General features: G+C 36.2%; 1 long non-coding RNA gene across 1 annotated transcript in view; it reads right to left on the bottom strand.

The window, feature by feature from the left end:
• Nucleotides 1–2,695: 2,695 nt before the first annotated feature.
• Nucleotides 2,696–24,181, bottom strand: part of LOC121035739 (uncharacterized) — a 56,734-nt gene continuing 35,248 nt past the window's right edge. Inside the window, exon 4 of the long non-coding RNA XR_005793040.1 lies at nucleotides 2,696–3,137. This is a non-coding gene — a long non-coding RNA (uncharacterized LOC121035739). The remainder of the gene's footprint in view (nucleotides 3,138–24,181) is intronic.

The following is a 24,181-nucleotide window of genomic DNA, read 5'->3' as shown; positions in this document are numbered from 1 at the left end:
GAGCCCGACGCGGGGCTCGAACTCACGGACCGCGAGATCGTGACCTGGCTGAAGTCGGATGCTTAACCGACTGCGCCACCCAGGCGCCCCTGAAATACTTTTTAAAAATCATTTCGACAGAGGCGGCGTTGGGTAGACATGGTGGTTGGTGATTCAGAGAAAAAGGTATATATAGAAATAAGAATATGAAGTATTCAAGCTCCCCCAGTTAATGACTCTCCTTTACGCAAGCATTTTGGACTATGTCCTTGAAATGCCCTTCCACTTTGATTCTGGTGTTAGTCATGTGACTTTCTTTGGTCAACGATAGAATAGTCAGTGTGGTGCCTGCTGAAGCTTGCAGGGTATGTGTTCATTTCTGTTCTGAAACTCTTGCTTGACTGGGCTTGCTCATTCTTAAGTCACTGCCCTAAATAAGAAAACTTGTTTAGTCTAGAATACTGGATTGATGGAAGAGAGATACATAACAGCTATCTTTTCCCAATCACCCTAGAAAAATTGCTTATAAATAATCCAACAGCCTCACATTACATGTGAGGAAATATAGCTGAGATAAGAAGATTTTCCCAATGGAGCCCAACCTAAATAGTTGACCCACTATAATATGATTTCTAAATGATTCATAATATATAACTCTTAAACGTATTTTGACATTGTAATTTAAAGGAGCAGTCAAATGTTTAAAAAAGGATTTTCATATATATGTGAAATATATATATGAAATATATATAATATATTATACATAATATAATTATATATATAATTAGAAATTTAAGGTTAGAAAACTTCTAAACAAATTAATACACTATAATTCAAATTTTTGGTGATTTTTTTCTTTAACAGAAGCCAGCACTAGGTTGAGTCATTAATAATTCTTATGTTTAAAGTATTTTCTTTCTGCTGTGAGATCCCATGACTTTCCAGGATCATTCACATCTACCATCTGTTTTCTTCCTTATTTCAAAGCAAAACTGTTATTTCTTATTTCTATCTGTATCTGTATCTCTATCTCTATCTCTCTCTATCTCTATCTCTATGTCTCCATCTCTCTGTCTCTGTTTCTCTGTCTCTCTCTCTCTCCCTGCCTCTGTTTCTCCTTCTCGTTTTCTCTCCCCCACTGCTCTCCTTTCTTTTCTGTTCCCTCTCCTTCTTTCTCTGTTGGTCAACTTGAAAATTTCAGTATAATTTCTGCAAACTAAAACACTAGGATGTAGTTCATTTTGCAAATCTACGTCATATTAAATGAATTATTTTAGAAAGAGCTCTGTGAGGTTTTAGTCTTTTAAAAAAAATGGTACTAGGATTCTGTGCCATGGATACTCTTTAATCTGATGAAAGAGAGATTAGGCAATCTCTTGTGAAAAAAAAAAATTTATGGTAGTAATATTTTCCCTGAAGTTTTAGTTCCTAAAACTTAAGTGATGGATGTTAACTAAATTATCGTGATAATCATTTGTGATATATACATATATCATTATGCTGTACACCAAAAACTAAAAATAAGTAAATTATATCTCAGTTTAATAAAAAAATACATTAGTTCAAAGGGCATGTGCAAGGGGGAAAATGATGAGTCAATACCAGCTGTGTTATGTTTCCCAGATTTAGCTAAACTTTATTATCCAGAACTATTAAGGAAACTATTCGTATTCTTCATGCTGCAAATTGAATTGCTTATCATAAACCCCATGTTAACCTTTCAGAAGTAGAAGGGAAAAGTTAAAATTGTTGCTTTCTGATCATAATACTGGATAAAAGCATTATTATTATTAATTCATGGAGTGGTCATTGAGAAATCTTGTAATTAATTTTTATAGTAAACTACACCTTTGATAACTCACATATTTTCTGTTACTTCATGAATTAAATATCTACTCTTTTTGTTAACTTTATGATGCCTATTGTTTTAATCTCATCACCTCTAGAAATGTTGAAATTCTTATTCATCAATCTTAGTACTTGCTTATTACACTCAAACTTACATTTCCCACCTGGCCACTGTCCCTCCAAAAATAGAATATGATGAGAAACGGTTGCTTCTCTTGACTAAAATTGGGCATAATAGGTAATAAGTTATCCATTATCTACCTGTAAAACCAAAGCATGAATAACCACAAGCTATCTGAGAAGTGTGGGTTCATACATCTTATGTTTGTAATAACAAAAGCAACTTTCAATCTGTACCTCCAAACACCCTTTGATCCACACATCCTCCAAATCAAATCAGTAAAATCCTCCCACTACGCTTTATTTTATTTTTACATTTATTTATTTGAGAGATCACGCGCACACGCAAGCAGGAGAGAGGCAGAGAGAGAGGGAGAGAGAGAGAGAATCTTAAGAGGCTCAGTGTGGAGCCTGACAAGGGGCTTGCTTGATTCCTTGATCATGACCTGTGCCAAAATCAAGAGTCAAATGCTCAACCAACTGAGCCACCCAGGCACCCACCCCCATCCTCGCCCTGCTACACTTTAATATAAGGGTCAGCAAACTTTTTATGTAAAGGACCAGATAAATTTTCTGAGGCACATAATAGTCTCTGTCACATATTCTCCTTTGATTTTTTTCTTTAGTTTTTAAAACAACCCTTCAAAATGTTAAAACCACTACTAGTTCCTAAGGCATAAAAAAGCATAGAATACCCTTATGGTTTTAAATTTAATGATCAGTTCACTACCAGAAAGTTGTCCCCCTAAATACATAATTTTTAAATATTTCAATTTTTCATGTTTTGTTGAAGTATGGTCTACAGACTATATATCTTTTCTGGGCCTCTACCTCTGAAGTTAGAATGGGTGTATTCAGCTGCCGTACAGATAAACCCAAAATTGCAGGGTTTTTATTTGGACATCGGTTTAAGTTTCGCTAAGTTTTTATCAGCAGTTGGTGGGGGGATGGGGTGTGCCACAAAATCATTCAGGGCTCTAGGTTGAAGGAAACTCTATCATTTTCAACACATAGTTTGCAAATCCCGAGAACACGCTGAATATTGACATATGATTAGCAGGCTTGGGTAAAGAGAGAGAATTGGTGGTGGGAAGTAGCTTCTTGTGAACCAAGGATGTAGGTCCACATTCTATTAGATGAGCTCAGTCATGTGACCACAACTGGCTGGATAGTGGAATCACACTGGGCATCTAAAAGAGAGAAACAAATTTGATAAATGGCTAGTATCTGACTCTTGTACATACAGACAAATAAGTCTCCTTTAACAGAAATTCAATTTTAAAGGAAATTTGCTACAAGTCGAACATTTTCTTAAACACAAGGACTCTTCAAGTAAATTAATTTAAATGACCTTTTCCTGATTTTATAATCTGGAGAAAGAGAAAGAAAGAAAGAAAGAAAGAAAGAAAGAAAGAAAGAAAAGGGAAGGAAGGAAGGAAGGAAGGAAGGAAGGAAGGAAGGAAGAAGGAAGAAGGAAGTTAACTTCTCATATTTGAGTCATAGTACCTTCCAGAAACGTAAACCAGATATTAATAAGCAGCCACATTAATAATTCAGTGAAGTGATAAAAGAGAGACTAAACAGCAAGATCATTTATGTGAGATATCCATGTATAATTAATGATCTTTATATTCATGTGGAATAATGCTTATTCATGTCTGATGGGCAAGGTTTAATTCATCCAAGACTGAGCCCTTCCCCTTGGCCTGTCAGAAAAAACAGTTGCTGTCTCACAAACCTTCATATAAACCAAATTTGACACTGTGATTAAGGCGTTTAATTCTTAATCATCCGAAAGGCATGGATCCTAATCCAGAGAATGGGCTGGCAAGATAGGACAGGAGCAAAGTTTCTGTCCTATCAAGTGGCTAATGGAGAGGTCAAGTTCTGAAATCTTGCAGCTCAGAAGCCCCACGGTCATGAGGCCAGGACTCTTCTCCGAGGACTGATAGCCTTCCCTGCTAGACCTTGTGTCGCTCTGAAATAAATAAGCTACTCATGAGTTTTCCCCAGTGAATGCGGCACCGACATCCAGGAGGAAGGTGCCACTTAACCATCGCCCTGATTTGCATGGCAATGTTATTTTTCCTTATGTACTTTTAAGTTTTGATTTACTTTACAGGGTAAAGCTCACCTTAGGATTTATATTCCTTCCATTCATTTGTCTCCACTTTTTTCATCTTTATATTTTTAATCTTATCTTCTATGGAACTGGGAGTTTTTTAAAGGGAGAGTCAAGTATAGATGTGAGGAGAAAGGAAAAAAGAACCATGAAACTAAATATACCATAAATTTCTACTAATAAATAAGATATTTCATTAATTCCATTTTAGTGTTGTGCTGAAGCTATGCTACTCAGATGTTGCCATATTCATTCAACAACAACCTCCAATAGTATCTGAATTTTACCAGGACCACAAAGGGAGAAAGCATAGAGCACAAATATGTCAGGGTGTTTAATAAATTATCCAAACATGTTTATGTTTGAGTCTAGGTTGTTTTATAGGAAATTGTTGATCACCTATTTATAAGGAATAAGCTTCTTTATAGTTTTCATTCCACAGCTAAACCTTCACAGAACAGGGACATTTCCAATTCTTTGATCTTTCCAGGAAAGATATAGTGCAAATATAGTGATTCTCAAACTAGTTACTGAAAGATTAAAGATTGGTAACTTACTTAAATATAACCAAAAAATCGTGTAAATATGTAGTATGCATAAGTTGTTTTTATCATATACACAGAATTTTTAAAAAATGCATCTTAAGACCTTGGGTGGAAATGCATTTACATTAGGTGTCCTTTTAAATAAATTTTTTCAGGGGGCGCCTGGGTGGCTCAGTTGGTTAAGCAACCCACCTGGGCTCAGGTCATTATCTCACAGTTTGTGAGTTCCAGCCCCGCGTGGGGCTCTGTGCTGACAGCTCTGAGCCTGGAGCCTGCTTCGGATTCTGTGTCTCCTTCTCTCTCTGCCCCTACCCCACTTGTGCTCTGTCTCTCTCTATCTATCAAAAATAAGTAAGTCTAGAAAAAATTAAATTATTTCAGACATGTAAATTATTACATTAAGGGGTTCACTCATTCAATCTTTATGTTATTGTCAATTTTTTTATTGCTTTACCTTTCTTTGAGTGTTATAGAGAGACAACTTGTAAGCTGTTTTCCAAGCGGCAATATCCAACATCTCGGCTGGCTTTGATGTTGGCACAGGGTTTGTTACATGGTCATCCTGCTCTTACACGTCCAGCTGGCTTCAAGTCTTCTGAAACATCAGTTTTCATGACTAAACGTTGATTAAAATAATATCAAGGTTTTAACTATAATATTGGAGAATTAACTTGTAACTATTTTAACATAAAAGGATTTATTTTGGTGTCAAGGATGGGGGTCAGGTAGCTGTATCTTATTCTACTGATAGTGGAGACCAATCTTAAACAAACGTAGGAGATAAAAAAAAAAAATCCACTCTCCATTGTGATCCTTCATGTCACAATAGAAGGCACAACTAGGGAAGGGATTTAATAGAAAAACAGCACAGAATGGCACTGAAGTGTTTTGTTTTGTTTTAAGTTTTCTTTAAATTCCCCAGTTAGTTAACCTACAGTGTAATATTAGTTTCAGGTGTACAATACAATGATTCAACACTTTCATACAACATCCAGTGCTCATCACGACAAGTACACTCCTTAATTCCCATCACCTATTTCACCCATTCCCACCACTCACCTACCCTCTGGTAGGTTACCTCTGGTAACCATCAGCTTGTTCTCCATAGTTAAGAATCTGTTTTAGGGGCGCCTGGGTGGCACAGTCGGTTAAGCGTCCGACTTCAGCCAGGTCACGATCTCGCGGTCCGGGAGTTCGAGCCCCACATCGGGCTCTGGGCTGATGGCTCAGAGCCTGGAGCCTGTTTCCCATTCTGTGTCTCCCTCTCTCTCTGCCCCTCCCCCGTTCATGCTCTGTCTCTCTCTGTCCCAAAAATAAATAAAAAACGTCGGAAAAAAAAATTTAAAAAAAAAGAATCTGTTTTAGGGGGTGCTGTGTTGGCTCAGTCAGTTAAGCAACTAACTTGATTTTGGCTCAGGTCTGCATTAGGCATGGAGCCTGCTTGGGATTCTCTCTCTCCCTCTCCCTGTGCCCTTCCCCCAACTCTCTCTCTCTCTCTCTCTCTCTCTCTCTCTGTCTCAAAAAAAGAGTCTGTTTCTTGGTTTGTCTCTGTTCTTTTTTTTAATGTTTTGATCTAATTGTTTTGTAATGAAACAAGAAAAAATTATAACTGTTAAGAATGTATATTTCTAGGTTTGCACTAAAAAACAAATGATAGTTACTTATATGCAGCAACATTATTTGTTTTCTAGTCAGAAATTCATGACTGATCCTAAGAATCCTTCTTCCTGACATTGACATATCCAGCTCTGGAGCTTCAGTTTTATTTATTTAACATTTGAAGGCATTTCTTTTAGAATTGTTATTATTTACAACAATTGGAAGATTATTGATTTAAACTTTTATCTCAGAAGAAAAATGAATCATGCTAAGCTTTGTCTAATTTGCAAAGAAGGAAAGGGATGAGAAAATTATAATAAATGTAACTTTCTAGTTCTTTTATGATTGGAAGAGTTATTTTTTGTAACCAATAATTTCATAGAGTTCTACCTATCAGTTTAATAGACTCCATACTTAATAAATATCATGAGATATTATATTTAAAATAATTTTGTTGCTAATGTTTCTTACCTGTCACATTTGGTTAGAGCAAGTCTACATTGTACTTCACCATAAAACAATGATTAATAAGCCACAAATATCACTAATATCCTGTATTTAAAGTCCTAATTTAAAGAAATAGAAGATTTCCACAATGACTATATGATTGAAAATGAATTCTAGTTGCAAATTACAAGGGAAACATGTTTATTTGAATGAATGGTTAATTTCTATTATGATTAATTCACCTCTAAGTGCATTTAGAAGTGAAATTGGAATTACTAAGAGCAGAATATTAAAATATAATCCAACTATATGTGATACAATGCATTGATTATAAATATATCAATACATCATTTTCTCTCAGAAGTCACAAGAAATCTTTGCATATCACTGAATTATATTTTGTTTCTAAGTGCTGGAGGTTGTAAACAAAATCTGTCCTATTCAGATTACTACCGTAGTCTTTCTTCCCCTGAAGATATTAGATATATACAATATGGAGTACACATATACTGAAATGCCTTCTTCATTCAAAATAGGCTACACAAACTTCAACTTTTGAAGTGTATTTCATGTAATTCACTCCTTAAGGTCTATTGAAATATGATATTTGCCCTTCTGGTAAGTACACTAAACCCCTGTACTTCATAGCATTTTTTTTCCCTTTTATATGTCAATTCTTAACAACTGTCCCTTAATCTGTCCCTCCTACCCTATCCTGTTCTGAAAAATTAAAATAAAAACTATATTGGTTCAATGAATAGTCTAATTTTATACGCTAAGACCTAGAGACTAAGGGAGTCTCCAGTCTTTCTTCACAGACTAACACAAGATAAGGAAAGAATCTGGAAACTTGTCACTAACTAGTTCTATGATCGTGGCAAAGTCATTTACTCTATCTGCCCTTGGTTCCTTGTTTGTAAAATGAGGAAGTTTAACTAACAATCTCTTCAAAGTCCCACCTTAGACATAAATTTCTATGGTGTAAACCTCAATCAGAATTAATACATATTTTTTAAACTTAAAAAAAGAGGGTGCCTGGGTGGCTCAGACTATTAAGCATCTGACTTTTTTTTTTAGTTAGTTAATATACAGTACAATATTGGTTTCAGAAATAGAATTCAGTGATTCATCATTTAGATACAATACCCAGTGCTCATCACAAGTGCCCTTCTTAATACTTATCACTCATCTAACCCAACTATATTATTATAAGTTAAACACTGGACTCTTGATTTTGGCTCTGGTCATGATCTCACAGTTGTGAGATCAAGCCCTGCCTTGAGCTCAGCACTGAGCATGGAGGCTACTTGGGATTTTCTCTCTCTCTCTCCCTCTGCCCCTCCAGCTTTCACACTCTGTCTCTCTCAAAATAAATAAAGAACTTTAAAAAATACATATTTTTGAAATGATGAATGGAATGGAGATGGAAAGTAATAATTTGGATGGTTTGCTAATTGATGTAAGCTAAAAATAAATCTTAAAAAGCATCACACATCTTTTATTTAATTAATTTATTTATTTGAGAGAGAGAGAGACAGGGAGAGAGAGAGCAGGGAGGAGGGGCAGAGAGATGGGGAGAGAGAGAATCCCAAGCAGTCTCCTGCAATGACAGTGCAAAGCCTGAGGCAGGGCTTGATCTCACGAACCTGTGAGATCATGACCTGAGCCGAAATCAAGAGGTGGACACTTAACCGACTGAGCTACCCAGGAGCCCCAAAAGCATCACACATCTTAAGTGTCCATATGACAATAGTCGCTATTATAAGTTGCTTTGCTATTTAGATTGAAGGATTTACCTATACCAATTCACTTGTGCTGAAACTCTGTTTATACTCCCAAATGTAGCACATCCAGTGACAGAAAAATGTTGCTCACTAATTGAACTACCCAAACCTTATGCAGATTTTTTCCAAAGTAGCACTTTTAAAAGTAATTGATCCACCCCTACTGAATGTTTTTTCAAAAAGTCACTTCCCTTGGATTACAAGCAACAACCAACCAGTGGAAATTTTTACAAAACTCTTGGCTTTCTGTATTAACCTAAGAGCAGATGGATATTTCCCCACTACACATGAAACAAATTGTTTCTCTTTGGATAGGTTTTCCCACTAAACAAACTTTTGTCATTGAAATCTATGTTTAGATTTGGGATGTTGGGACATCACCAAGTTAAATAGATGTTTGCTTAAATGTCTGTTTTATTTTGCTGATTCAGAAACATGTTAATTGTTCTGTGAATTCAGTAATTATATCAATTATTATCTAAATAATTACTTTGTCAAAGGGTGGTACTTCTAACGTTTGATTTCTTTGGCTCTTTATATAAGACTTCAATCTTATATAAATTACTTAAACTATAATACATTTATTTTCCCTGAATACAAATGAAGCATTTTCAATTTGTGTGTGTGTGTGTGTGTGTGTGTGTGTGTGACAATCACATTTTGCTCAAATTTGTCCACAGAGAAGCTCAAGACCAGCAAAACCCATAACTGTTGCTTAATGGAAAATTTAAAAAAGAAAGGATTTTTCAAAAGTTCATACCTATATTTATTTTGGGCAACTTGCCCCTTCTCAATCTCAGTTCCCTGTGTGTAAAATGATGAGTTTGCATTAAATGATTTCCAAAGTCTTTCCAACCCTGAATTACTAGGACTCTATGACCCCATTTACAAGCCTTCCTCAGCTAATTTACCACAGATGTACTCTTGTCCAATATCAATGCCAATAAACATTGAGAAACAGCTAATAAGAAGCTAAATGTTTTTGATGGTGCAAACAGATATTGATATAAATGAAAGCACAGTCTAGTTCTCATTAGATAGAACTGGATTTCTTCAGTCATTCTTTGTGGTACTTACTACATATAAGGTTGGTTTTCCCCCTAACTTCAGTGTATTATCCTGGGATCTTTTCCATCCTCACTTTATTCTTCATCTTCTTTATACTCTATAGATCCCAAGGGATTGAGTTGAGCAAAGCATTAGTTGTTTTCCAAGCCTCATCTTATCCTTCTCCTCACCCAATTGTTCACATGCCCCATGTATGGCCATAAAGTGTACATTTCTGAAGGATCAATATGGTTACAGATTAAGAATAAAAGGACCTGTGGAAAATACTGGTTTTTGTTTACAGCACACTAATCGCATCCTCTCTCTTATTAATAGACCTCATCAGACAACAATATTCCCAGCTTCAGAAAATGAATCTAAGTCAATCAAGATAATTCTGTTTTTCAAAGAACTATTAAATTTGCCAATTTTCCTTGCTCTCTGACCAATTCTGGACTCTAAGAATTAAAGGAAGTCAGCTGGAGGACTTTAAGTTTTCTGATCAAGGAGACCATGACCATTGGTACCATCCACTTCTCCCTTTTCCTTATCTTGAAGGCTAGGGTTGGAGTTGCCATCGTGCCATCATGAAGAAAGACCAAGAGGAACAGATCGAGAAAAGGACCAAGAAAAGACTAAGAGAAGCATGCCGAAGTCCTAACATTATTAAATGGCTGAACCAAAACCACAACAACCATAGATGTCTAGTCTTCTCATATGAGAGAAAAATCAAAATGTTCATTTGTGGCAAACACGCTGATGGGCTGCCTAGATTACCGCTCCCCCCACCCCCTCACACACATACACCGCCCCTTCAGGATTAAAGGACTTAATCTCCCAGACACTAGGAAAGTTATGGATTGTCATCTCTCTGCTGTCAATCCCTTTTCCAGAATTGTTTCAGCTAAAGAATGCCTCCTGACCTGAGGATATGTCCTCTTCTGGGGGGACTCATATTCAATGACTGGTTGATGTGCGGTGCAAACACCTCAACACAAGATAACCATCTCTAAGAGCCATCTTATCTTTGGCACTCACTGTAGCATGGCTGGGTCTTGTTATAAAGAAACTTTAGCCCAACTATCCTTCCAGAGTCTTGCTTCCTTCACATCCCCTAGGATGATATTTCTGAACATATTTCCTCTAAAAAGTTCTGACGCTAACCTCTTTCCCTAGTTTGCTTCTGACAAAACCAAATTACAATATATGCTTAATCCACTGTTAGACTGTATGTTTTTTGTGGCCAAAATTGTTCCTAATTTATACATGAAGGCATGAGACAATTGGGAGACTAGTAAAGTCTAGTAAAGAAGAGACTAGTAAAGAAACCACGGGGTAAAACTGTTTTAGACCCCAATAAAAGAGACTCCGTAAGTATAATAAAAAATGTGTGACTTTTCATGGGTTAGGGTTCAAATCCAAGCTTGGTTCCTTAACCAACCATACAAATTTAAGCAAAACATTTAAGCCTCTTTTTTTTTTTTTAATTTTTTTTTCAACGTTTATTTATTTTTCGGACAGAGAGAGACAGAGCATGAATGGGTGAGGGGCAGAGAGAGAGGGAGACACAGAATCGGAAACAGGCTCCAGGCTCTGAGCCATCAGCCCAGAGCCCGACGCGGGGCTCGAACTCACGGACCGCAAGATCGTGACCTGGCTGAAGTCGGACGCTTAACTGACTGCGCCACCCAGGCGCCCCCATTTAAGCCTCTTTAAAGTTCATTTTCCTCTAATGTTAAGTGTAATAATAATGTATTTCTTCCTAATTTTTTTAGTGAATAATAAAAAGGTAACAGATGTAAAGCATACAGCATGTATAATCATCCCTTGACCATCTTTGGTGAGGCTTTAACAAAGTAGCACATGAATAATAGCTAACACATAAAGTCTTCACTCTATAAACATAGTTATTATTATTACATTAACTTAAGAATTGTGTTCGTGAAAGGAAACTGGTCTAAAATTATAATTCCAGATGTGAGCACCCAAACACCTATCTTGCACAACTAACTTTTGGCATTTATTAATCTCTTCTTTCAATTTTGTTTTAAAATACGTGTGTGGTCCAAGGTCCACACTGGCGTTTACAGAAGTGGCATGAGTGGGGAGATCTGGAGAATGGAAATTATGGGTGCACATTGAGTCCTGTCTCTGAGAACCCTCAGAGGGGACCCAGTGGAGCACAGCTTAGCCTTGGACCCAAAACGCAAAAATCCTTTAGATGGGGTGCCCATGCCACTCTTACCCAAGATCTGGACCTAAGACCTTTATGTGGACACTTCTGTGCCAATTTTGACAGGCACTTTTTCCTTTATGCATGGGGGTTTGGGGGCAGGCATTTGCTCCTCACATTGGGCATGCTACTTCTACATCTGAAACTTTGGGGCATATAGTATATACTCAGTAACTATTTACTGATCCTGAAACATCATATCAACTCTATGCCTTTAACAGTAAAGAATTAATTCTTCCTCTGAGTTAGTCAGAAAGACTGCTTAGCCAAAAGATCAATAATTATCTTTCATTCTTTACATTAAAAAAAAAAGTAAGTCAGTGTTTCAGGAAGGTCGTCTCTTAGAACAAAGGGAAAGAAATGTTGGAAATGTTACTATAGAAGAACCATTGATAAAGTGAGGCTTGTTCATGGTAATTAACATACCTCAGCCACTATACAATTTGCTCATGAACAAAGACTTTCTTCTCTTAAGAAATTCATGGTCTGGTGGGAAAGTTAATGGTTAAAGTCAATGTGGTGAGAGCCCCTGAGGAAGTACATTGGCTTGCCACCATCGGAATTTGGATACAGGTGGGCAGACTGCCAAGATAGGTATATCAAGGTTCAGTTTCTATTAAGAGCCACAAGTCCCCAGGGAACAACAATTACTGGGCAGATCGCTATTGTAGTTAGGTTCCAGCTCTACATTTCTAGAAGAGGTTGCAAACTGGCAACTTGCAAGCTGAACCTGGCTCACAGATATGTTTTATTTGGCTCCTAAACTGTTTCTTTCTTTTTTTAAAAAAATGTTACCAACATTTAAAACTGGGAAATTTCACATAAAAATCCAGATTTCTGGCTTCTGTTGAAAAAAATTGAAAATACCTGGCAACACTGGGCTTACGTGCCTGCGTGATAATTGGCTAGATACTTATGATGGCTTTCCAACAAGAAAGGAATGCGGCCTTCTGTTTAACACAGTCCCTACCACTCTCTAATATTCTCCACTTCTGAACGTGAGTGTCACTGGACGTTTATCACTACACCTGTAGTTTTAAAGAGTAAAGAAATATTTCTTTGTACACATCTACATCTTTAGCAAAAACAAGATAAAACAGATTTTAAAAATGAGACCATTTCTTGGGACACCTGGGTGGTTCAGTTGGTTGAGTGTCCAACTCTTGATTTTTGCTTGGTCATGATCTCACAGTCGAGGGGTTGAGTCTGACTTGGGCTCCATGCTCATAGCATGGAAACTACTTTGGATTCTCTTTGTCCTCTCTCTGCCCCTCCCTCTGCTTGTGTGCATGCACTCCTTCTCTCTCTCAAAATAAATAAACATTTTAAAGTAAATAAATAGAAATAAAATAAAACAGAATGAAAATGAAAGTATTTCTTTTTAGAGGTGAAGAATAATCATATGTATTTAATTCTGTTTAATTTACAGTATCTGCCTGGCCCTAAATTAAGGGAAAAATCCTCAGTACTCTGGGGGTTTCATAAAATGTTAAAAGTCATTGAGAGGATGCGACTCCAGTTGACCCATGAGCTGAACCCCTTCCCCTGTCCTTGGAATGTGCATTCCACTTGCTTTCCCCACCCTTCAGAGGCTCCCCCAAGGACACAGGACGTAGCGACAAGAAGTCCTAGACGGAATATGTGACTGAACCCAGTTAAGGCCTCTATAAAAATATTTAAGATTCTCACAGGCAGGTGTGGAAATCTACTTGTCTTACAGTCCCCCAAGATAAAAGTCTCAAGGGTAAGTTCTATTGCTTATTAAACCTGCCACCTAGTGATCTGGGATGGCCTTGCCTCTTTCTTCGGTCTCTTTCTGCCTTCTGGGTACAGGAGCCAGTTTCGGATTTCACCCAAGAAGCTCTCAAGGAGGTTGAGGACCAAAGAAATATTAATTTGATGAAAAGACAGCCCTTCCCCTAACCACATAATACAGGTACAGTATTGCATGCCATAATGTATATAATATGTACTATTATAAATTATACACCGCATAACTTGGGATGGTATGTGGCAATATCCTAAGACCTCAACCACTCAGATAAATGGATACATTTGAAGAGTAAAAGACCTAAAACCAAACCATTTCTCCCACCACATAAATCATGCAGATATTGAGGGAGGTTTTCTGTTCTCTATAGAAAGAAATGAATGTCTATATTTTAAAGCCCTGTAAGAATATTGACACCTTTCCAACAGCTTAGAACACCTACACAAAATATTACAGATCTGTATTTCCAAAACGCATCCATCAGAGTCTTTCATGATATCATCTGATAGTGATTTTAAAGGACAAGTCCCAGGACTTTATAGTTGACCTTGTTCTGCTCAGTTGTTGCTGTTGTGGTTTTAAATCAATAGTTAATGAAGACAGTGATAAACTGCTTAACATGTTTACATATGGCAGCATTTGGAAGAAAGAATGTCTTCAAGCTAGGCTTCAGGTTCAATATCCAGATCTAGAGTGTTACCCACACTGGAAATCTATTTACTTTCCTCACCTCCTGATAGGGTTGGCCAATTCGATGTTCCTACCTAGAATTTTGACTCTGAAACAGGGAACAAGACACTATGAGCAAGAAATTATTCATAATGCCAGTGCTGCCAGCATTGAAAATCTTGTGGAAAAGGTCCTTGTACAACAATATAAAAGAAGGGTCTGACCTAGATTCTTTTGATTCCTGACCATTTTATGACTCTGGTTCCCCACCCTCATACCAATTCTGTGCACTTCTTCATGTGATTCTAAGAAAGAACTTTGCTGCAGAAGTTAACCAGAGACAATTTCTGTTGCTTGTAGGCAGTAAGTTGATTCAGAAAAAAGAAAAATTAATGAGAGATGATCTTATGGAAGTTAATGCAAATGTATTTATTTAGAAGAAGTAAAATTGCAAGGGGTTGGCTTTGTGTCCATGAGTTTAATAAGTCACATGGTTACAATCAATCACAGGATCAAATAATGGGGCCCTAATATATATTTATCCTCATTAGCTGGACTCTTCTGCTAAAAGAAAAAGAAAGAAGAAATTTGGAGTTTCTCTAAACCTCTGTTAAGTATTTGAATGAGCATTATCAATTATTTCTCCTCTGATTTCTAGTTTTCAATATTTCATGCTATGTATTCTAATTGGTATGTTGGAATGTCAAACTTTTTCCTTTGCTATTTCTCAAATAGTAATGAGCCCCTGAACCAAGATTGCTCATTCACCCATTTAATTACCTATTTTCCATACTTTACTTTTCAATACTATGACTTCTTTCTAACTTTTGGGACTACCTTTAGTATACGTTAGGCGCAGCCTACAATTAATAATGTGCTTTGATAACAACTTCAAAAAACACTCAATCTAAGGCATTATAGTAATAATCAAAGTGTATTGAACGTTTAGAAAAATGAAATTAGTCAATGCTCTTTTGCTACAGTGAGTTAACTCAACTGTTCATGATGTGACCTCCTTTCTCATGAAAATAATTGCTTTCTCTGACAAATACAACATTACCATATTTTCACTGATTAAACCAAAAGTGAAGTCCCTAAAATTAATTATTCCTTCCTGTACCATCCCCATTTCTCAAGAACTCAATGTAATGGCACAAATGGTACCAATTTATTCTAAAATCTATATGAAAGGAGTACATACAGAAGAGTGGGAAAAACACAGGATTTATGTTTTTGTTTTGCTCCTAACATCTTTCTTGACAGTGCACATGTCAGCAAATACAACTGAAATCTACATGTGACTCCATTTTCCTCTTCTGTGTAAGAGTGTTTGTGTGAATGTATAAAGATCAAATGAGATGATATGTTTTAAAAGGATTTATAAGCTAAAATATTTCATTTATACTTTATATTTTACTTACAGCCACACTTATAAATTTGAAAGTAATGACAAGTTATTATTTAAAACATGCACAGAGTCTTGATGTTAGTAAAGTATTCTGACTTTCTAAAAATGTTACTTCATAAAGGAAACTTCCCTCCTTAAACCATTCTTCTGTCATGTTTTGCAATATCATTCACAAATGGAACTGAGTGGCTACCATAAGAAAACACCATAAGAAATGTTAGGAATGCCTAAAATTCCTATATTTGGATATCTAATTGTATTAAGATAACTTGAGGGGTGCCTGCTCAGTCTGTTAAAAATCCAATCTTGATTTTGACCCAGGTCATGATCTCATGGTTTGTGAGATCGGGCCCTGTGTCAGGCTCTGCACTGATTGCCCAGAGCCTGCTTGGGATTCTCTCTCTCCCTCTATCTCTGTCCCTCCCCTGCTTGCATACATGTATGGTCTCTCTCAAAAGTAAATACATAAACTTTCAAAAAAATTATATTTTTATTTTTTAATATATTTTATTGTCAAATTGGCTTACATACAACACCCAGTGCTCATCCCAACAGTGCGCTCCTCAATGCCCATCATCCACTTTCCCCTCTCACCCACCTCCCATCAACCCTCAGTTTGTTCTCTGTATTTAAGAGTCTCTTATGGTTTGCCTCCCTCCCTCTCTGTTTGTAACTACTTTTTTAAAATTCTTTTAATGTTATTTATTTTTGAGAGAGAGACAGAGCCTGAGCAGGGGAAGAGCAGAGAGAGAGGGAGAGAGAGAGAATCCCAAGCAGACTTTGCACTGTCAGCACAGAGCTCCACATGGGATTCAATCTCATGAACTGTGAGATCATGACCTGCACTGAGATCAAGAGTCAGATGCTTAACTGACTGAACCACTCAGCACCCCAATTTTTTCCTTATTTTAAATTTTCTCCTGTCTTCAACTATTATCCTATGCCTGTCCTACCATTGTATTTCAGGAGCAGATAATGTGTTTCTTTACTTTCACAGATCCACAGATGCGAAGGAGTTGTACTCCAGGATAGATTAAACTCAGAACCTCACCCATTCCTTATTTACATCATTCAGATGATGACACTTGGAACTTTTGAACTGATGAGACTTAAATAAAATTTGGGACATTTAGTTGGTAGTCTAATGAGTTAGACTGTTGAGGACTTTGGGTCCTATGAGTGAAATTTATGTGGGGGACAGATGTAAATTTTAGGGGACAAAAAAGTGGACCGTACTAGTTAGAATAATGGGTCACCAGAGATGTCCATATTCTAGTTCCAGGAATTGATAAGTAGGTTACCTTCCATGACAAAAGGGATTTTTTAAATGTGATTAAGTTTTTAAAAACTTGAGACAAACAGATTATTATCCAGGTAGACCCAATGTAATCATGAGTTTTTATAAGCACCAAATCTCTCCAAGTCTTCCTGTTGTTGCAGATCCAGAGAGATGGTAGTATGAGAACAACTTGATCCACTGATGGCTTCAAAGATGGAAGCAGGTGCCATAAGCCAAGGAAAGTGACTGGTCTCTAGAAACTGGAAAAGGCCAGGAAAGATATTCTCCTCCTAGAGCTTCCAGAAGGAAATGCAGTCCTGTAAACACCTAGTAACTAGGTTGGATATTAGCCCAGTGAGCCATGTCTGTATTGGATTTCTGACCTATAGAACCATAAGGATCATGCAGAGCAAGAACTGTCTTGTCCATCTCTGAAGACTTAACTATATAGAGAGAAGGCTTGAATTACAAAGAAAAGTGCAATCCTCAATTTTAAAAGTTTGAAAAATGCTTGTAAAGATGGCATTTTAAATAAATAACTTTGTTACCTAGCCTGTATTTCCAGCTACTCATCCCAAATAGACCTTATATCCTAATCGCTAAAAAAACAAACAAAAAAAATGCACTTTTCTCGACATTAGGTTCCATAATGTTGCTCAAGTTGCTGTTTATCTGGTGAGCCCCTCTACATCCTTCAACATGTCTTTCAAGAGTCAGCTCCCATAGACAGCCTTCCTGGGATCCCTCTTCCCACCCTTATTATCTATCTAAAAAGCTATCAGTCTTCCTCTATCTATGCATCTTCTCTGGTCTGAACACTTGTGTCCCCCAAGAATTCACATGCTGGAATCCTAATGCCCATGACTATGCCGTTAGGAGCTGGTGACTTAGGGAGACAAGGTCATGAGGATGGAATCTTCGTGAATGGGATTAGCACTTTTGCAAAGGGTTCCCACAGAGTTCCCTAACCCTCATCTGACCATGCTGGTATCCTGTTCGCAGACTTCCAGCCTCCAGGACTCAATTTCTATTGTTTATAAGCTCCCCCCCCCCACCCCCAGTCTGTGGTATTTTGTTATAGTAGATTGAAGGGACTAAAACAGAACCTTATCCTTCTTTTCTTTTTTTTTTTTTTAATTAGTAGAAACTGCTGTGTGATAGCTCTGAGGTCCTACCCAGAAACCCCTTAAAACGCTACTAAAAAAATTGAAAAAAGATCTTAAGTAAATATAAATCACTGCCAGATAGTCATGGAAAACTTATGGTAGTTTGTCTATATTTTTTACGACAGCAAAAAAGTGTGAACAAAGGAGTATCTATGTGTGTGTGTGTGTGTTTGTGTGTGTGTGTGTGTGTGTGTGTGTGTGTGAGGTGTGCATACACAAGTGATTTTACAGAAAAATCACAAGATCATGAAAAATATTTTGACGTGATTAGAGAACTGGCTTAAGAAACAGTAAACCAAAGAGAGAATTCATCTTTGGATGAAAAAAATATAAACAAGATTCTCCAGGGATGGGTCCTATGGCCAATTTTGTGTCCCATTTTAATTACATGTCTTTTGGTGTCATTCAAAAATAAAATACTTGGTTATATAATATATAATTTGGCCCAGTCTGGTAATTTATCATGAAATCTTTCTTCATAGGGGTTCAACTGAAAAAAGCAACTCATACAAATTACTAACCATTTTTTGAACTAAACCAGAAGGGGTAAGATATTTAGCGGAAAATCTATTATTAAAGATATATTTATGTGTAGAAATGGATTTTTAATAATTTAATCATACTGATTTTCTACTTCATAAAGTTAATATAATAAATTATAGTAGTTGATATGAACTCAGCCATCTAATTGATTCTTTTTTTAATCATTCATTATGTACCAATTACAGCATTTGTGTTTCACAGATATTACTTATAGCTGAAAGAGTAATATCACATTTTTTAGTAATCTTGAATACCTCCATCTTTGCAAGCACAGGAATTAAATTGATTTTTATTCTTTAAAAGTTCTTATTAGCTTTCAGGATCTCTCTCACTTTTACAATGAGAGATGAATAGAATCTCAATTATGTTAGGTAGGGAAAGTTATTTGCCTGTAAATTTCAGTTATCAAATAGACTTATTAGGGAGAAGAAGATGATTTTTATTCTGGTTATCCTTTTCTGTACTAACTACCAAAATCAGTGTCTGAAGTCAATTTCTGCCTCTACTATTGTAATGGCCAAGATGTCGCTGCACATTTTAATTCTCACTGTGAAGTACTTTTTGCATAGATATTTCTTAATAATGTATGTTTCAAGAATTTACCACAAAATCAGTAAGATAGGGGAAAAATATTTCAAAATAACTATTCATTCTTACACACAAGTTCAGATTGTTAAGCAGCTAAGAACTATTTATTTGTATAAAAGCAATGTATTTAATATAATTATATACTTAGTAATGTAGCCTCATAGATATTAAATATAGTAATAATATGAGCTATGTCATTCAGTACTCCATGTTTTAGAAAATATTAAAACATTTCTTACATATGTTTTTCTTGAAATTTTCCACAATTCAAGTTTGGGCAAATGTATAGACACATTTCATGTTTTCCACAAACATTTTCAAATGCTAAATGGTAAATCCAAAGACAAAGAACATATACAGGAAATGTATCAAATTATTTGTCAATGATCTATGTCAGTTCTTCTGTGATAAAGTGAGAATGTCAGTAACCCTTAGATCAAGGCCATATATTTCTTTAGTAATTAATTCAAATAGAACCATAGCGGGGCGCCTGGGTGGCTCAGTTGGTTGGGCGACCAACTGTGGCTCAGGTCATGATCTCACAGTTTGTGAGTTCCAGCCCTGCATCGGGTTCTGTGCTGACAGCTCAGAGCCTGGAGCCTGCTTCTGATTCTGTGTCTCCCCCTCTCTCTACACCTCCCCTGCTCACGCTCTGTCTCTCCATCTGTCAATAATAAATAAACGTTAAAAAAAAATAGAACCATAGCAACACTAAATTTTGTGTTGTAGTAAATATATTTCTTTTAAATTTAATTTTGTCAGCATGCAGTGCAATTGATTATTAATTAATTATTAATTAATTGGTTCTTAATTATTAATTATTTTTATACATCTTATCCTTTTCCCATTCTTCCATTGTATCTATGAGTTCTACAAGTTTTTATGTTTGTGATTAAAAATCAAAACATCATTTTTTTAAAGTTTTTATTTCTTTATTTTGAAAGAGAGCATGAAAATATGCAGGAAGGGCAGAGAAAGAAGGGGAGACAGATAATCCCAAGCAGGCACACTGTCAGCACAGAGCTGGATGCGGGGCTCAAACTCATGAACTGTGAGCCAAAACCAAGAGTCGAACACTTAGTCAACTAGGCCACCCAGGCACCCCAAAACATCATTTAAAGAGTGGCATAGTAAATAGAAGTGTATACAAGCACTTCTAATAAGTGTTTTTTAATTATTAGATAATTTTTCTTTTAAGTTTTTTTTCTATTAATGCAAATGTAAAGGAAAAAATCATCATTTAGGAAACTGTCATAAGCCAGGTATCTTTCTCCCATTGCATTCAATTTTTTTTTTGCATCACAATGTGAGTAGTTATTATAATTCCTATTGTATAGAAGGGAGCTCTAGCCTGTAAAATGTCAGTTGTCTTGCCCCAAAATGAGAGAGTCCAGAAGATAATGTGGCTGGAAACTGGTGCTCAGTCAGATCTCTGCGAAGTCTAGGTTCATAGGTTTTTAATATGTTACGTTTAGTGAACTGATGGAGTGTTTCAGAGGCAGACTTAATCTCCTATCTTTGTGTCTTCCCCAAACATGTGGGCTATGCTTTTTTTTATATTTCATACAACATAGTATGCTTCCATATTAAAATGATAAAACTGACTCCAGAAAATGAAGTCTAGCTACATTTAAATTGCTATATCATAACATCAGACATCTTGAAGCTAACAATGACTAATGCCAGATATGACAATGATGCTAATTGTGGGATCACAACACTGTTGCCTTCGTGTAGTCTTTAACCATATAGTTCAAACAAGGAGGATTCTAGGGGCACCTGGGTGGCTCAGTTGGTTACACATCAGACTTTGGCTCAGGTCATGATCTCAGTTTGTGGGTTCGAGACCCGCGTTGGACTCTGTGTTGACAGCTCAGAGCTTGGAGCCTTCTTCGTATTCTGTGTCTCCCTCTCTCACTGCCTCTCCCTTTCTCATGCTCTGTCTCTATGTCTCTCAAAAATAAATAAACCAAGGGGGATTCTAGAATCTTGGGAGTAGGAAGGGAGTTTGGAGGCATCCATTTCAATCTGTATAAATCTATTGATAGAAAGTACCAAAATCTGGATATTTGCTTTTCAAATCTCTGACATAGTTATTCATTAGGGGCTGTTTTGTGTAAAGAGAGATGATGTGAACATCTGGAAGTAAGATGAACATCACAGCATGATGTGGGGGCATATCTTTTGGCATTAAAAACTTATATCAGCTCCAGAAGGAACTTTGTTCCAAAGAGTATTATTTGGGAAGAGAGTTTCCAATAACAACAACAACAAAAAAAAATTATGGACATACAACTATTAAATTTAAAAACAAACCACTCCATATTATATTTAAATTACATCATGTATTTATTCTAAAGTGGTTGAATATCAAGCCAACCCATATTGTTTGTTAGATTTCCTTGCTCATAAAAACCCAGAAAAGCAAACAAATAAAAATATGTATTAATTAACTAGATAGTGGAATCCTTTCACAATGTATTTGTATATAAAACTATCATGATGTATCCTTTAAATATTTTGCAATTTTGTCAATCATGCTTCAAAAATGCTATAAAAACATATCAGAACATCAGAATAAACAATGATTTGCTTTAATGGAAAATAGATTCTAAACGTGTGTGTATGTGTGTGTGTGTTTCTGTATTATCTCTTAATTGCCTTCTGTCTTTTTCTTTTAGGGAAAATAAAGATAAGGATACTATTTTCTTTTATTTTATGGATGACTTGGATTTTCTTTCATTCATTCTATTAATTCTATTCTATTAATTCTATTTAATTCTATTAATAAATTTTTGTGATTGACAAAGTTCTGGACTTTACAGTTAATGAAGTAGTAAGAAATAATGACACATACTAGCTTATGCAATAGACTATTCAATATGTGTGGTAAGGTTTTTGTGAAACAAATCTCATTGATTTTATTGAAGTAATTGTATATTTCAACTGAGATGTTAAATCCTGTCTAAGTTAGAAACTCTGGAGTAATGTTTAGATGGGTATAGGGAAGATATGCATATTGCTATTTTATTTATACATGTTTTGATTAAAATGGATTTTGTAACATTATTTTCACATACAAATAATTATAATGAACCATTACTTTTAGTTATATTTTTTCTTCTAAAAGACTGAAAGGTGGCATTTAAAGTAAAATGAAACAAAATTATCAGGCCATACATATAAAAAAATCACCAAACAGCAGGATTTCTTGGGACTAGAAGCAATAAAAATATACACAAATATAAGAAAACTAGATATATATTTTATAAGTACAAATATAAGGAAAACCTAAGTTTGTCTACACATTTGAAGAGACAAAAAGAGAAAGAAGAATGATAGCAATCTCCTTAAATGTTTTGATTGATATAGTTGCCATAGAGCATATGTGTCTATAGTATGGTAGTTGAAATTTGTCTCCTCAAGGTTAATTCTGACTCTTCCCCGGTTTAAGGAACAGTGTGTTACAGGTTGAATTGTGCCCCTCCTCAAAAAAAAAAAAAAAAAAAAAATATGGAGCCCTAACCCCTGGTACCACGGAATGTGACCTTATTTGGAGATAGGATCTTTACAGAAATAAAAGTTAAAATGAGTTTATTAAGGTAGACCCTAATCCGATATGATCAGTGTCCTTATAAAAAGGGAAAATTTGACCACATAGACAGGCAAACATAGAAGACAGACAGTGTGAAGAGATACAGGGAGAAACTGGCCATCCCATAAGCCAAGGAAAGAAGCCTGGAACAGACCTTTTTATCAGAACCTCAGAAGGAAGCAACCCTGTTGACATCTTGATTTCAGACTTCTGGACATCAGAATCATAACGCAATACATTTCTGGTTTTTAAGCTACTCACTTGGTAGCATGCTATCATGGGAGCCCTTACAAATTCATTCTTGGTGCCTCCACTTTCCTCAACAAACTTCTCTCCTGGTCTCCACTGCTTGGAGTTTCTCCAGCATTCATAGGTGCATGCCGGTGCCCAGTCAATTAGAGTCCCTACACCCATAGTTTCCTCCTAGGACTTCTTATCAGAGCCACTTCTTGCCTTAGGGTTTTGGTGCTGTGCAGAAGAAGCTCTGATGGAGAAGATAAGGAAGTCAACTCATAAGGAATTGCAGACAAGAAAGGATGAGTGACAGGGAGAACAGAAGGGTCCAAATTACATCAGTTGAGCTGCTGCCACTGGCCCTGTGTGGAGAGCTACACCTGCACTACTCAGCAATGAATTATTTTTGTTCTATTAGAGTGAGTTGTTTGAGCTGGGATTTGAGTCCTTTAATTGAAAGGGAATTGAAGACTCTGGCTAACACTGTGTGTGCTTGACGAAGTGTCTTTCATTTCCTTATTTTCAGGAATACATGTATATAGATGATAGATAGATGATAGATAGATAGATAGACAGATAAATAAAAATAGATAGATAGATAGATAGATAGATAGATGATAGATAAGAGATAATAGGTAGATAGATAGATTATAATAGATAGATGGATAGATAGATAATAGATGATAGATAATAGATAAACACACACACACACACACACACACATATATAAACCAGCAATGCCATTCTAGGAAATGGAACTGAGTTTTTCTTGGTTTGAATTTATGTAGCTAGTCTGTATGGTCACATTTCAGAAGATATTGTCAGAGCTAAACGTTGGTGTCATTTTACTGTTGGATTTGTTTCATCCACTCTTTCTCATCTACTTATTGATATACGATGAACTCACTTTAAAGCTAATTAATACTACTGCTATATTTGCTGCACTTCTCAGGGAGGCAGATGCTATGTGAGGTGCTGCTCCCAGCCAAGGTGTGTACCCTGGAAGGGGTATGCTAATGTGATTGACCTAGGGCTCAGACCAAATCCTGACCAGAGCAGGACTTCAGGATATTTGGCCACCAAAATTACACACACACACACACACACACACACACACAACATGGTACCAAAATACTTGGCTGAAATACGAAAAGACGATATCACATTCCAAAGGCCTTCGTAGGCTTTATGCCGAATTTACAAA

This window comes from Herpailurus yagouaroundi, unplaced genomic scaffold (assembly GCF_014898765.1).
Source record: "Herpailurus yagouaroundi ecotype Mexico unplaced genomic scaffold, PumYag 162, whole genome shotgun sequence".
Lineage (NCBI taxonomy): Eukaryota > Metazoa > Chordata > Mammalia > Carnivora > Felidae > Herpailurus > Herpailurus yagouaroundi.
The sequence above is the reverse complement of the archived record's forward strand: the minus strand, read 5'-3'. Positions and strand labels throughout refer to the sequence as shown.